The 14,511-nt window shown below is 44.5% G+C and overlaps 1 long non-coding RNA gene across 1 annotated transcript in view; it reads right to left on the bottom strand.

Moving 5' to 3' along the window:
• The window catches only part of LOC139828458 (uncharacterized), a 70,014-nt gene that overhangs the window by 18,215 nt on the left and 37,288 nt on the right, over positions 1 to 14,511 (bottom strand). The window contains exons 5-6 of the long non-coding RNA XR_011740064.1: positions 6,588 to 6,971; positions 2,255 to 2,411 (exon numbers count right to left, since the gene is read on the bottom strand). This is a non-coding gene — a long non-coding RNA (uncharacterized lncRNA). The remainder of the gene's footprint in view (positions 1 to 2,254; positions 2,412 to 6,587; positions 6,972 to 14,511) is intronic.

The raw sequence follows: 14,511 nt of genomic DNA on the forward strand, positions 1-14,511 counted from the left end.
CCAGGAGTATGCAGGGCTATGAAATAAGAGCAGGTAGGGTTCATCTTCAAGTGGTTTCCCATCAGAACTGTTTAACCAATATTTCCCGTCTATCTCCATTTTCTCGTGACCCTGGTAAGTTCAGTGCTCCACTAAAAATAACCTCTCTCTTTTATTGCTGGGAAAGAATCCCAGCCTTCACAGAAACAGGGTTTCTAATCTTCACAGAGGCAGACTCTGGGATACCCCCAAAAGCTCAGAAACTGGCAGGCAAAATTAATGAGAATTTCCCACTTGTTTTTCTTTTTTAAATCTCCTGTAAATTTATAGCAATTACAGATCCAGAAGCCCCTCTGCTCTCCAAATAAACTGCACTTTCCAGACTTCTGGAGTTGGCTGTGCTATGGTATGAACTTCAGAAATAGGAACTGATGAAATCTTTAGCGGCTACATCCAAAAGGAGTGGGCAAAACCCTCAGCCCAGCTCTATGTGCTCTGGTATGGAAGGAGGTGCTCCGGTTACCTCTTGGGGACCCAGCAACATGCCTCAGTTGGGTGGTTGAATGGGTGAATTTAATGTGCCTTTGCTGACCCTCAGTGATCACCTGGGCAGCTTCACAAGCTGGGATGGGGTTTCAAGAGCACATGGCTATTGACAGTGATTACGTGATGCCAGCAGCACTTTTGCCAATTGCTCAGTGTGTTTACAGTGAAAAAACAATAACAACAACAACAACAAAAAAACAACAAAAAAAGAAAGAAAATAACAGAGATTCATAAGTTGGAAGAAAATGAAGCAGAAAGCTATTTAATCAATTTACTCATAAGAGAGAGTCTTGTTCTTTAAAACACACAAATCTCCTGAGCTCTACACATGTGTGAAAAGCAGTGGGATGGAGCTGTGGGGACTCTGGGCCAGCAAACTCTCAGTCAGTCCACCTCTGGAGAGGTCCAGATGTAGGCAGCCCTCTTCCAAAATTGAAACTTTCATCCATCTACGTCGCCCCTTCCTTCCCAACTTTGTGTGTTTTGTCAGAGAGAAAAAATAAGAACCCAAGCAAATGCCAGCTGTGGAGTAGGGACACAGCGTGACAGCTTGGGGTCTGTCCTCGGTTTTACTGAAAAAATCGAGAAGGGGAGGAAAACCTCAACTATGTCCCAGATACCAATAAAGGCTGGTGAATATTGCAGAGAGCATGAGGCCAGACTGGCTGTGGGGTCAGAAGTCTTAAAAAGCATTTCTTTGGATTTTTGTTTCTGAGACTAGCAAGACTGGAGCAAGACTACACTTTGGAAGACCACTTTGGGAACAGTCCTATGCAAAGAGATGCCCTCAGCCTTCTGCTCAAGGGAGAAAGAGCCCAGAAGGAATTAGAGGCAGAAAGGATCAGTCCAATGCCATATGAGGAGCATGGGGTGAAGCCAAGGCCAGAGCTGAGCCTTTCCAAATCTCAGCCCAGATATTTAACTGTAAAACCATCCTCCCGCTCCTCAGCCCAGCTTCTCGACCAGCGTCCTCACTACTCCAGCTGGTACTTGAGCCAAAACTCTGCTCTCTGTAGCATGAATTAATTCTTCCTTCCTTTCCCTTCATGATGCTTAAAAAAAAAACCAGCACCAATCCTTAGGCAGATACCATGGAGAGGGTCATAGGGAGAAACTATTTTTAGATCTCAATGCATTGGATCACCCTTTGTTATGGCAACAACACTTGTTATTCCTTGTTTCCTCTGGTCTTTTATATGCATCATAGTCATCAAGGCTTCAATCCAGCTTACAGTAAACATTCAAAAACCTCAGGATTTTAGAACTTATTTGTTGTGCGACTGGTAAGAACATTAAAAAAGAGATGAAAGAAGAAAGCCTGTCAAAAAACAGTCTCAGAAGAAGGAGGGGGACTCTAGCATGAGGAGAAACCTTATGCTTCTAGAGAAATTGTAGAGACTAAGACTTTGGGTGGGCAAGCTAGAGCAGATGACAGCTGGACATCCCTTCCAGCCTGCATGATCCTGTGGGTCTACAACACCAAAGCCCCACCACAAACCCAGCCCAGAGCATGGGAAGGTCAGGGGTTCCAAAATGACAAAACGCTGCCTGATTTTGGTCCAAAGCAATAAATCTTTTCTCAGAGGTTACTCTACACGTGGACCAAGTTTGCAGAAAGATTTGCCAAGGTTCAGCAATGAGGTTCAGAGCAAACGCTGAAATCAGGTGTGCTCTGCCTTTTTGGGGGGGTTATCGCAAAGTCCATGTACATCTACAAGAGGTATCTTACCTGCCGTGGGAGAGCAGTGCTGGTTCTGAGATGGTGCAGAAGGCAGATCAGGAGCATAGGCTGTCATTTCTTCTTGCAAATTCATTGAGTAAAACATTCAGGGGAGCTTTGTGTCTCGAGTTACTTCTTTGACAACTACACTGGCAAAACAGAAGCTCTGCAAAATACACACAGAAAGCATGTCATAGATCCTTGGGTAGAGAAACCATATTTTCTGCTGTGCAATTGTATTGCACCTGGCCCAAGCCGCGTAAGTGACCAGGGATGCTGCACAAAACAGTGTGACCTTCCCCAATCTGCCCTATTCACAGTAAAACCTCATGGCTCCCCCTTCTGTTATAACACATAATGTGTTTTGCCTTACCCAGTACCATTTGTAGCATCCTCTCGGCTGTTTGAACTGAAAAAACAGGAGTACAGTGCTTTTGAAAAGAGGTTAGTTTCAGCATTTTCAGGACAAGACACTTCTATTTCAAAAGTACACCAATCCTTTTTAAAGAAATGTGAACAGAAGAAAAACAACCTGCTCCATTTGATCTGTGCTTTAAATTTTACTGAGGAAAACAGAACCATTTTAAAGAAAGCAACAGAAATCTGGAGGGAGCTGGCCAATAAACAGAAAAAGACTAGCTATTCAAAGCAGTGATCACTGAGCTCTTCAGCACCAAAACATCAGCAACTACTGGCTCATTCCAGCCTCCCTTTGTCTTCTCTATCTCAGCCACAAAGTGTCATGCCCAGACATTAAACTTTTGTCACTGGGGAATTGTCTGACATTTCAGTGTTTGCTCTGTGCTTCGAAACAACGCAAAATCTTGAAATTCCAAATAAGGCTCCAGGACTATTGTTCAGAAAAAAAAAAAAAAAGCAGAAATGTCAGAGCTGATATGACTCGAAAGGCTAAAGTTCAGAACAGGAGCCAAAATTACTGCAAAATGCTTACTTTCAAGTCATTACATTATCAAACCTAACGTCCCTGCCTTATGAAGAGAGTGCATGATCTCTACCTTGCTGCTGGCTGGCAGCAGAGAGACACCGGGGTGAAGGATCTCAGTATAATTTCTCTATCATATTCCTCCAGGTAGCCCCCATAACTAGCTTGAAAGGAAATAAGGGCTAGATGGACCATTTTATATTTTACAATTGTTGGATGCTCTTCTTTGGACCACGCAACCATGCCCCTAGATTAATGCTATTCCTGTGGACTCAGCCCAAAGTTGTTCTTTGTCTCCTGGGCATCGAGGTCCTTCTGAGAGCACAGCCACAATAAAGAAAAAGAGCCGGAGCTGCACTTGCCCTGAGGGAAGCTGAATTATATTCTGAATTGATTTGAAACCAATCCAATCAAAAGAATGAAGCATTCCCCAATCAGGTCAAACTGACCAAAATGAAGTGTTTCATTTCAGGTCCGTCTCCCCCCAACCTTCAAAATAAAATAGAAAGAAAAAGAAATATAAAAAAGAACAACACTGCAGGTTTTCAGCACAATCACATTTCTTCACCAGGGGAAACAACAAATCTGTGGAAGTGGCAAGTTTCCTTGGAAAAAATCTCTCTCATCAGCGCTTCTCCACTGTGCACAACTTTCAAAAAGCCCATTGCTCCGATCTTGAGGTTTCCCAGGAATTATGGCTCAGGTGCCTCTTGTATCTGTCCCTAAGTCAAGATCCCTGCTCAGGGAATGTTTCCCAAAATCCACTGCAACATGGTGTCCATCCTGAGATCACAACACACCTTAAAGAGGATTCCACCAAACACGGACCATCCATCCCATCGCTTTTCTAGTACTTGTCTTTCTGCAAAAAATAATGTATGTGTACACATACATTACAGGAGTACGTGTAAAATCCCATTTTTTATTGCTAGAAAACACCACCCTCTTTGGGGATTATTGCTGCCTAGCAGGTGAAGAGCAGGGCTTTCACAGTGTCGAGACATCTTCTCTGTTACATGGGTCTGTGGCCGAGTGCTGAAATGCAGCTGTCTGTGCTGAGCCAGGCATGACAGCAATGCATGAGGGCCCTGAGAAAGAGGAGGAAAACCTACAGTGTTTTCCTCTTTCCTGAATGCACAGCTCAGCTTGCAGCATCGCCTTAATTTCTTTCCCATACTTGGTCTGACACTGACTGGAAAACAGCGCGGTTATTAGCCCCGTGCTCTTCGCAGCAAGCTGAAACACTGAAAAGCAATAAATTAGATTTTTCAGAGGGTTTTTCTGAGAGCAGAAGATGTGAATTGCTAAACACCTTCCCCAAGAGCACCTAAGGATGCTCTAGGGAAACAGCAAAGAGAGCAGGTGAGAGAGGGCATCCGTCAGCATTCAGCCACCAAAGCACCTTTTCTCCTCCAAAAAGCCGGCTTTCAGCAAACCCCTTACAAGGGCTTTCTGTGTTATACCAGCTAGCCAAGGAGTTGTGCAACTAGATGTCAAACATGTTTGGAGAACAAAGTGTGTAAACGGGATGTAATGCAATACTACGTGTTTATTTCTGAACATGAATCCAAGCAAATCCATCCATGACCACTTCGCAAGATGAATAAAAACTACCAGCTTCAGACGTCTTGCAGTATATTTCTTCTCTCTCCTCTTCCACTAAATAACTGGGTTGAAATGTTTTTAATAAAACACACTTTTTTATATACATATATATATCAAAGTTCAAATAAATCTTTACTATAATCAGAAGAATGCAGAGAATTGTAAAAGTTTAGAAGGGGTCACTTCTGACTGGCCCCTACTCCATAAAGTACAGTTTGATGTCCTGTAGTTTATAGCCATACGAAAGCCCAGCTCTTCTGCATTCAGATTGGCTGTCAATGTTGTAATGATGTTTAACTGCTGACAAATGAATTACAGGTGGGGAGCGCATTGCCCATTTAAGACAAGGACTGTTTAAGTAAAAAAATCTGTCATGTTTATTTGGTTGTTTTTTAAAAAATGTTTCTTTTTTAATTCCCTCAAGCAAATAGATTGAGGAACATCATAGCCTGTCAAGTAATGTATGTCTATAAAAACACCACATCTTTTTGATGCATCTATCATGTGCTGGAGAGGAGAGAGTGGGGTTTTCTTTCACTTGCAGTGGAGCTTCTTTTTATTTTTTTGCCACTAATTATGGAATTTCTCATTAAAATAACAAGAAGCATGTCTGACTGGGATTCCAGCACATGTTTTCACTTTTGGAAACCAATGGGAACCGTATGCTTTCTGCCTTCTTCCATGTCCCATGCAGCAATAGCAGTGCTCAGCCCAGCACCAGCATCCATGCGCTGCTCCACCAGCCCCATGGCCGGGTGCCAGGAGAAGACACTGTCCCAAAGGCAGAGCCAGCTCACACCAGACACAGGGCTGATGCCACCTTCGCCACTTAATTTGAAACTTTTAAACTTCACACTATTACCCAGGACCTGCTTTCTGTTTCTTTCTCCTTTTCAGTCTTTGTCCTCTCTTCCTCTCACTTCTTGTCCTGTTGTATTTTTTCTCATGGCAAAAACTAACTCATGCAGACCTGCAGCGCTTATTTATAAACACTCCTTGAATGCCAAAGCGCCATGAACAATCATTTCCCTCCAGTTCACAGGAACATTCAAAGCGCTCCGAAACATATTTTCGACATAACTCATCACTTTGAAGATGTGTCCAAGCTTTTGTTCCTGTTTATTGACAGGAAGTTGTTTTTCATTGCTCAAATCGGGAGGGGGGATGGTGGGGAGGAGGAGGAGGGAAGAGGAGGAAGGGGTTTGCCAAGTGGTTGAAGCCGTGCCCCGCAAAACCCGACCCTGCATTCCTGGCATGCGTGCCGGTTTCCCCCAGCCCCCCACCACCCAACCCCACTCTTCTCTGTCAACGGAGAAAAAAACATCATCAAAGTGTAAAAAGCAGTAAACGAGAGGAACGATGGATGCGGGCAGGTGAGAACAGAGGAGAAACCCTATTATCCATCATATATATGGAAGACAGGGTGTTTTGGGGGCACTCCTTGGCCCTGGAGAGCAGGGGTGAGGCACAAGCCCCCCCCATTTCATCTCCCAGAGGGAGGCAGTACTGGGGAATGGGCCAGCACAGCAGGATCATCCCGGTTCGCAACTGAGAGGCTTTGGAAAAATGGTGACTCATGGCAGGGAGGAGTGGGGAAGGGGGAGCTGGCTCAATCACACCAGCTCGAACGGCTCACAGAGGGGCTTGTTGGGCTACTCTCCATGGAGTCGGGCAAGAGGTCTTTCCGGGTGGCCAGTTGAGGATGGGAATCCTTCCAGACAGGGCCAAAGAGTGAGGGAGGCAATGTGAGAACTGGGCAGATGATGATGGGAGAGGGTCAACACAGATGCCTACCTGCTTGCTGCTGCATGCCAGGAGAAGAGTCAAGGACTCCTGGGTCCAGCTTCAAGTCCCAGGCAATGTCTTCAGGGCATGTCCTCTGCTGGCTTAAACCATCCTGAACTTCAGTCAAGAGCAGCATCCTTTCTTGAAGGGCCTGGTGATACTCATCTCCTGCTCCATGTGCTGGTGCTGGTGGAGGAAGCCAATAGAGGAGCAGAACAAGTCCATGGGGTGTACAGGGATGAGCTAACAGAGCCTGAGATGAGGACCTCAGCCAGCCAAAGAGGGCTTCCATCACAAGAAAGCACCACGCAAAACGCAACAGACCCGTTCGTCTTGACCTCATGGACACATTTGAAACCGCTCAGCAGCCCTGGCACAAATCACTGCTGCACTCTGTTTAAGAGGGAAACGAGAGATTTTAAATAAGGTTGTATCAACTTTTTATATTGACAATGGGACTGGTTATTATATACTGTGTGCCTGAGGTTCTTTCACTGAAAAGAGCGTAATGCAACACTGGGGGCAATTCTTGATTCTACTTACTCCCAATAATTATTATTTCTTGGCTTGTTGCTACACTATATAGTGTAATGTTATTGCTTTGAATGGTATGTTAACTTAGTTTTTACTGATACCATGTGTTCCCCCTCTTTTATCCCAGTAGTGTGTCAAGAACTGTTTTTCTAAGGATGGTCAAGGGAATATGATTCTAATATTACTGTAGATGATATAAAAAGTTTTATAGACAGTATTCTACGTTTGAACTGGGAGCCCAGAATTCAGCCACGAGGGCCTTAATCAGACGTTTGAATTGCAGGTTTTGAAGGCCCAGATTGGCCAGGGAGGTAGAAAAGGTGCTCAGTTACAGGCAAAGGCTGGTTTGACAATCTAGATGCTAGACCTGCACTTAGAGAGAAACAGAACAAAACAAAAAAGCCTCTGAAAGATGTGCTTATAACATCCAAATTTCAGGCATCATTTGGATCCAAAAGCATGATTTGCAGTTGTCTGAAAAATACACAGGGCCACATTGCTCACTGTGTTATTCCCATGAGCAAACCCATAAAACTGTGCCTGTTAATGTGACAGTCACTGCCTTTGCTGGCAGAGCTGGGGTAGCACTTAGGTTCTCCATAACTCAGAACAGAAGCTGCAAAAGGAGCTACAGACCAACATGTACTGATGATTGCAAAGGAGCCTGGCACTCTGTCTGGCCTGCACACAAAAGTGCACTTTTTTTTTACGCCATCATGCAGAGATATGTAAGGTGAGGACAGGGTAATTACTCCCTGCTTCCTCAGCCAGCCAGGAGAGTTCAGACTAACTCTGCACAGCCCTGCGGTGCTCCCAGACGATGATGTGGTAGAGCACAGCCCCAGGAACACGCGACAGAAGGAGATACAGGGGCTGCATGCTTGATCATGGCACTCGGTGTGATGCCTCGGGTAGGAGAGCAGAGTGGAGCTGGGTTGCTGAAACTTTCTCCAGGGACCAAAGCACAAGGATTTGCTCCACTAGTTTTTTTTTTTGCTTCATACCAACATTTGCAGTGCCATTTTTTTCTCAGGTCTGCATCTGAAGTCTATGGTTTATCCACATTTAGAAGCTGCTGGTTCAGCTAGTCCAGTTTCTGTGAGCAGCTGCAGCAGATGGGGACTCAGCACATCTCTGCTGCATTCAACATTTCTGTGTTTACTTACAGCATGCTTTCCTATTCAGTCATCAAGGTATTTCTTGATATGCTTTATAGTAGAACAGGTCCAGCGTGCCAAAGGAGGGGACTCTGAAGGCAAACAGCAACAGCAGGCAGAGTTTTCCAACCCCACCAAACCTTTACAAGATCTTCGGTAACGGCATTTCCAACACTTGGGCCACAAATGCAGTGACAGCTGATGCCTCATACATCATAATCTGTTTTCTATTTAAAAAATAACAACGCTATTTTATTTATTGCATGTGATTACCTTCGCATGGGATGAATATGCCTGGAAATTCCAACACTTTTTTCTCAGCAGCAGGTGAGCTTGCACTGTCTGACACCGTGTTCATCACTGCAGTCATCACTGGGGCTGTGCTCTCCTCCTTTTGCAGGTCACTGCATTGCCTTGAATTGCTACATGCCCGCTATTGTCATCAAGTCACCATTGCTGGAGCGTCAGAGCTTTTCTTCAGGTTTTTGGCATGCGTGGGTGTGTCTTTTTGGGGGGTTAAGGAAACCCAAAACCAAGAGATCTTCAATCGTACTGCAAGTTGGTGGATTGTTTTCCTGACTTGGTGACTGCTTACGCAGGCTCAGGCAGATGGACATCTGTTTTTCTCTCTCTGGACGTTCCCTTTACTTCACTTCCAAAAATCTCATTGAAGACAACTTTGGGGACATCCCGTACTTGTGCACAATTCTTTCATTAATTGTTTGCTGCAGTTTATGTTGAGCACAAAGGAACTAGAGCAGTCATTACCTTGTGCTTACCAAGAGCACCCCATGGGTGAGAGACAGCCTGTGATGCTTCAGAAAGGCCATCCAGCATAGGACAGGGCAGCACAGGGGGAGCCAAGGTGACAGCTGGAAGAAGAAGACCTCCCTAGCACAGCAAGGGTAAGGGGCATGGGGAATGTGCTAGAGCAGGATGTGCACAGCAGTTCACCAGGAGAGAGATGAAGTAGATGGGCTCATGGTCAGCTCCTTGTTCAAGCAGCCTTGGGACAAAGAGCCCTTTAGCTGACACCAAATCTACCAATTTCCACATACACAATAATGGAAATACTCCTACTCACCGGCTTATCTGGCACTTGTCACTTTAAAAAGTGAAGGCAAAGCTTTTTAGCTGTGAGGCTAGGAAGTAAGCAAGCCAGGGTGAACAGATCTTGGATGCAACATTAACTTAGGTGAAGTCATTTGTTCATAAGCTTCCGCCAAGCCTCTGACTTCGCAAAGCACAGCTGGGCTCAAAGCAAGATAAACACCTGTTCTGGAGAGCTTCCAAAGCCAGAACTGTCCAATACTGAGTGTAACTGCCCAAATAAGACCTAAGTATCCCCCGTTCCTCCTCTTCCTACTCATACTTCAATAATAGTCTCTCTGTTAAATAACACAGGTCAGTACACATCTGTACTGTCTCATCCAAATTAGGAAAGTTGCTCTTACGCACCCCTATCTGGCTTTCTGAATGTGCTCCCCTATCTCCTCTGAGGTTTTATCTACCAAGTTAGGGAGACCCATGTCTTTGAAAGTCTGGCAAAAATTTCTGCCTATGTCTTGCCGTCTGCCAAGGTCAACCATTTCTGCATTGATGTGGTCTTTGTGTATTATTATAAAAAGAAAAATAAATCACCATGGCAAGAGATTCCTTTCACTTTCTGCAGAAACAAAGCTCCTTACTTCACCCCAGCTCCATCAGATCCCAGAGTCTGTTGGAAATGAAAACCAACAGCCTCTAGAAATGACCCACAGGATCCCTTACCACTTGGAATCACAGACCCAGCAAGCTCTGCTGCAATCCTGGCCAACTCAACTCCCTTTCACTTGATGTCTCGTGATGGGAAAAGAGCATTGCAGCTATCCGTACAGTCCCTGCTGGGATTTAATAGCAAAGGGTCCCATCTTGAGCCTTTGGGAACCTCATTTAATTCCTCCAAGATGTAATTTGCTTCACATTGCTTCCCAGCATAAATTCTGGGAAGATCTGGTTCTGGTTTCAGACTTCTTTTCTTTGTACTTCTCAATCTCCATCTCTGTAACTCTGTTTTCCCATCTCCAAAATCAAGGTAATGCTCTAAAACATTTAAAACTTGCTTTGAGCTCTCTGAAAGATAAGCCTGAGGCATTGTTATTCCATAGGACACACTGGTTCAAAAGCTGTTGATTCACAGCTTTATAAACCTCATATGAGATTTAAGACAGCCAAGTGTGTAGAACAGTTTATCTGCAAGGTTACAGCTACTGCTCCTGATTTCCTTCTCTCATGCGGTATACAACATAAAAATCCCAATTTGAATGGGAATGGTTTGTAAATGAATCACTGTTTCTTAATGACAGTAAAAGGAAAAATAATCTGTGTGCATGTCCATAGCCAACCTGTGCAGGGACAGCTTGACAGTGGCTGCTGAGGTCTGGGATGCATGCTTGGACACAGGAACGAGGGGGCCCTAGCTAATGCTGGTAAAGACTGCTCTGCCATCTTTGTTTCTCAGACACTAAACTGACCTGGTAAGCATCAACACTGTTCCAACATGAGGGACAGCTTTCTTTTTAGGACCAACATGCAGTCTTCTGAATCTGAAACTGAAATGTCACACTTCTGAGGGTTTTTAGGGATCAAAGCACTGCTCATCTCCAGTCCCTCCAGGGATGAGTAATGAGGCCAAATGCTTTCTTGGAATTAGCACGAGGACAAAATGACACTGTGCTGTAGAGCTGTGTTTTTAAAGAACAAATTGGATCTTTTTGTTATTTTTGTTGTTAGGTTCAGTTATGGGGTAGCAGATCTGATGGGGGGGGGTGGGTGGGCATTCTCCTGTTGATCTGGTAAACACATCATCTAAATACAATCCACTCTAGCAAACAGGCAAGCCCGGGGAGATGAAGGAAACCACATTAAAAACACGATGAAAGTTGCCTCAAGGCTCCTTATGTCACACTTGGGCTTTAGGCAGTTGTTGCCTTTTTTTTTTTTTTTTTTTTAATTTTATTTCTTCTCTTTTTCTTCTGTTAATAAAACGAAACCTCACATCCTTCACTTTGGTGTTAAAGGTTGAAAAGACCCTTCAGCTTCTCCCCCAAACACACAAAGGCACACAAGCCAAGGGCATGTTAAAGGTTCACAGGCAAGATAGATTTGGGTTCCTGGGTTTTTTGGGAAGCTGACCTGCCTTCTTGGTTGGAGACAAAGCAATTTTCACAGGAAGTAGTCAGCTAAAGGCCAGTCTGGGCCAAAGTAGACAACTGGGATCCCTTGGCATCTCCCAGTGGCTCCTCCAAGAGGGACAAGCAACACAGAGAGAGAAGGAACAGTGCCAGGTGGGGACCCTGTGCACCCTATGGGTATGACCCATGGCTCATTATGCTGGAGAAGGCAGAGAAAGAGGTAAACCCCAAAACACTGCGTTATTTCTACCCTGTTGTGAATTCCCTTCAGCAACAACACAGCTAAATAAAACTCACACATGGTTTATTTTTGGATTAGCCACCCCGCTTCCTCCCAAATATGATTTATAGTGCTATTGTTCTGTGCTCTGACCTAACACACCAAATGCTTTGAGCTTTGCAGCTCCCTCTCTGCTCCTTCCATCACGCAGGTGTAACTGCTGTAAAAGCGAGGGAGAGGAGGAAGAGGGAGGAAGGAAACAGAAGAGAAAACAAGGGGAAAAAGTTGAGGCTGCAGACGCACACATCTGCTTTCTGATTAATTCAGGGTATGGCACACGCGTATGGGTCCCTTTTTATTGCTAACATTCCTTATAAGTTAGCAACATTTTTTTTTACACACATCCCGCCCCTCTCCCCTTTCCTCCGAACTTCAGATGTCCCAGAGGAATGTTTAAATAGTTATGGAATCCCAGAGGAGTTTGCCGCTTCCCTTTTTAATTTGTTCCATGCTAGTTGCTGGTTTTTAAAGCAGTGCCCAGTTTACTCTTTCCTCAAGGCGAGCTCAGGGCTCCATGTTCTGGCTCTGGCACAGAACTCATTATAACTTTGTTCCCCAAATCCCCACAGGTTTATAGCATGGTTATAATAATTTACTTGATGCTGAAATTTGTGATTACCTGTTCTGATTTTTGAGCGTTGGTTTAAATACAAATGCTAAAAATACCAGCTTAAGCCAATCAAAAAAGACATTATTGGCTGTTTTTCACTTGGCCAGCTTTCACAGGCAAGCTGCAATCCTATAAGGCCAATGAAATGCCTGGTGCTATCTAGCCCTAGACACAGAGTTATGTCTTTGCAGAGCCAGATGAAGAAAAAAATAATAAAAAGTGTAGTAAAAAGGAGGAGCCTGGAACTGGGTTTTGACCTTTATGGTCCAGTAACAGTGGGCAATCAGGGTTGCTAAAGCACTAGATGGCACTTGCTGTTTTTAACCTCATCAGACCCCTTTGCCCTCCAACCACTGCTCCAAGGTTGGGGAGTGATGGCAGGTGCTGGGAAATGGGCCCAAGGTCGTGGAGAAAGTGCATAGCAGGAAAAGGACTTAAATTTATTCTTTCCAAAATCAGGACTTTAGCTGCTAGACTTCCTAATTTATTTATTTTTTTTCCATCAGGAGCATAACACAGAGTCACTCTGCCTGGCTCTGGCCCTCCTGTAATCCCTTTGTCTGAAGGGAAACCATCTCATCAGCTTTATGAAAGTCCCTTAGCAACAGCTGCTTCCAAACTAAAGGCAGAAAAGCCTCAGACACAGAGAAGCCATGAGATGACTGCACTAGGAAATAAAATTTATAAAACTCGGAAGTGTTTAAGAAGTCTTTTCTAAATATGGCACAATGAAAGAAAAAAAATAAAGAGGTGTCCAAAGAATTAAGAAGGGTGACGCATCTTGAAACATTCCTTGTTAATTAAGAGAAGGTAAACAAATACAGGCCACACGTGTCATTAATAGTTCCAGTTAACACTCCTAAGCCCAATATTTTGTCAAATCAAGTATTGCTTCTTCCTATAAGAGATTTTTTGTTCATTAAGAAAACAAATTCCAATGAAAATGCAACGCTACATTTCTGTTGGTGAACACTACTTTCTAGCCAGCTCTGTATCCAAATGCCTTTGAGTATTAGTGAAGGAAATTTCTGTGTCACTGATGAGACAGAGCGTTTTTGGGAATCAGAACGTGGGGAACAGTAACATAGTTCTAGCCTTCCAAGCAAAGAAAGCAGATTCACTTATTGCCCTAAGAAATCTCCTGTAACCAGCAAAGCGGAGCAAGGCTGAACAGGGGAAAACCTGCAAAGAGATAACCAAACCCAACCATGTTTTCTGGAACACGAATGATCTAATGGAGCTTGTCTATGTCTGTGCTACACTTGACAGTATAAAGGGAGGACATTCCTGACTAGGCAAGACGGAAATATATTTCAAACACCTTTTATGTCACCTACCAAGTTGCTTAGGACTTGGCCCACTGAGATGCTTGACTCCAAATTTTCAGTGTACAAAGCCTTGGACAGTGCCTAAAGCCACTGGGTGCCTCATTGCCTGACTCAGTTGTTCCTTACACCAGACAGTTTGGTTTTCAGTGTGCACGGAAACCCTTACAAAAGCCAGGTGGGTTCCAGGAACCCAACCCTGGCACTAACCCATGCCCCTAAGAACCTTGTCTCCACGTCTGTTCAACCCCTCCAGGAATGGTGACTCCACTGCTGCCCTGAGCAGCCTGTTCCAACACCCAACAACCCTTTCCATGCAAAAATATTTCCAAATATCCTATTTAAACCTCACCTAGCGCAACTTGAGGCCATTTCCTCTCGTCCTGTCACTTGTTCCTTGGGAGAAGAGACCAACCGCCTCCATGCTACAACCTCCTTTCAGGCAGTTGCAGAGAGCGAGAAGGTCTCCTTCTGTTGGGCTGGGGCTTCCCAGAGAGCTTTTGGGAGGACTCGGAGAAAGCTCACCACAGCTCTGACACAAGGTACTGCTGAAAGGACAACTCCTCTCTGAGGTCTGCCAGCTTCTTCTGATGCATGAAGAAAACCAGTAGTTTCCCTGGCAAAACATTACACCCAAATTGGATGCTGATCCCAGAAGTCCCAGAAGTCCAACACAACGTATCCCTTAGATATTTGTGCAGAGAGCAGACGCTGTTTGTGCCCTTCAGATACCTTTATTCAGGGAAATAGCAGCTTTGGACACTCCTTTGTCTGAGAAGAGAGCAATCCAGTGCATTTTTGCCCAGATAATAAAGCTACTCTTACTTCACGGACTCCAGGAAGACTTGAAAAGG

This window comes from Patagioenas fasciata, chromosome 7 (assembly GCF_037038585.1).
Source record: "Patagioenas fasciata isolate bPatFas1 chromosome 7, bPatFas1.hap1, whole genome shotgun sequence".
In the NCBI taxonomy this organism is placed as follows: Eukaryota; Metazoa; Chordata; class Aves; order Columbiformes; family Columbidae; genus Patagioenas; species Patagioenas fasciata.